The following is a 1,722-nucleotide window of genomic DNA, read 5'->3' on the forward strand; positions in this document are numbered from 1 at the left end:
CAGTGACAGGTGGATTTCTGAGTTCAAGGCCAGCCTGGTCTACAGAGTGAGTTCCAGGACAGCCAGGGCTACACAGAGAAACCCTGTCTCAAAAAAACAAAAAAAGAAAAAAGAAAACAGCTACAGTGTATTCATATACATTAAATACATACATACATACATACATACATACATACATACATACATACATACCTAGGAATAAACCTAATGAAGATCATGAAAAATCTTTATAATAAAAATGTTAAAACACTGAAGAAATTTAAAAGATAGATTGGTAGAACAAACCCTGTAAAAATGACTGTTCCCAAAAAGTTATCAATACATTCAAGGCTGTCTATCACAATTCCAATAGTATTTATCCTAGTTAGCCTCAACTGTCAATTTGACACAACTTAGAGTCATTTTGAAGAGTCTGAATTTCAGGATTGTCAGATCAGGTAGGCCTGTGGTCATACCTGTGAGGGATTGATTATCTTGACTGATTACTGTTGCCCACAGTGGGCAGCACCATCCCTAGACAAATGGACCTGAACTGTATATAATAGATTTTTGATAGAAAAAAAATCTGAAAGGTAACATGGAAACATAACAGACCCCAAATATCAAAGCAATCCTTAGTAGAAAGAGTAATATTGAAGATAGCACTGTCTAACAGCCAATTATACTATAGCACAATAGTAACAAAAACAGAAATGCAGATAAATGGACTAGAACAGTGGGACCAGAAATAAGCCCATGGATTTATAGTACCAGTTCACAACATATGTCTGAAAAATACACAATAAATACTACCAGGAAAAACTCAATATATACACACTGAAGAATGAAGCTAGATCCATATCTCTCACCTTGAACAACAACAACAAAAAAGAGTCAAAACAAATCAAATACCTCAATAAAAAATATGAAATCCTGAAAATTCAAAAGACGGACACTTAAACATAAATGAACAGGCAAGGGCTTTCTGCAAAAGAACACTCCAGCATCTCAGAAAATAATCACAATTACATGAAATTAAAAAGCTTCTGCATAGCAGAAGAAATAATCAAAGAAGTGAAGAAACAGCCTACAGATAGAGAAAAGCTTTGGCAATTATATCCTGCCAAGGGATTGTTATATAATATCTATATAGAAGAAAAAATCCTAAAAGCTAAACACACGCACGCGCACACACACACACACACTTAACTTAGCCATCAATAAATGGGCAAATAAGTTGAACAGTTCTCAAAGAATAAAAATGGTCAAAAGGCATATGAAAAATGCTCAACCATCCTTAGTTAATAGGCAATTACAAATCAAAATTACAATGAGGGGCTGGAGAGCGGGTTCAGTTGTTAAGGGCATTGGCTGCTCTTCCAGAGGCCCCACATCATAGTTTATAACCACAGCTCCAGACTAAAAACATGTAGAGATTAAATGTTACTGATAATTGCTATAAGTTCTAATTATATTGTTATAATTTTATCATGTTGTATGTAAACATCATAGTAGCCATAGAGGTAATATCTATATATTTAATGCCCAAAGGGAATAAAAAGGAAATTTAAAAGTTGCAGTAATTTTTAAAAGGCAGCTATATACAAAAATACAAAAGGCAAAATAGAAAGAGAGAAAGAAAGAAAGAAAGAAAGGAAGAAAGAAAGAAAGAAAGAAAGAAAGAAAGAAAGAAAGAAAGAAAAAAGAAAGAAAGAAAGAAAGAAAGAAAGAAAGAAAGAAAGA

The sequence above is a fragment of the Mus caroli genome, chromosome 4 (assembly GCF_900094665.2).
Source record: "Mus caroli chromosome 4, CAROLI_EIJ_v1.1, whole genome shotgun sequence".
NCBI classification, from domain to species: Eukaryota; Metazoa; Chordata; class Mammalia; order Rodentia; family Muridae; genus Mus; species Mus caroli.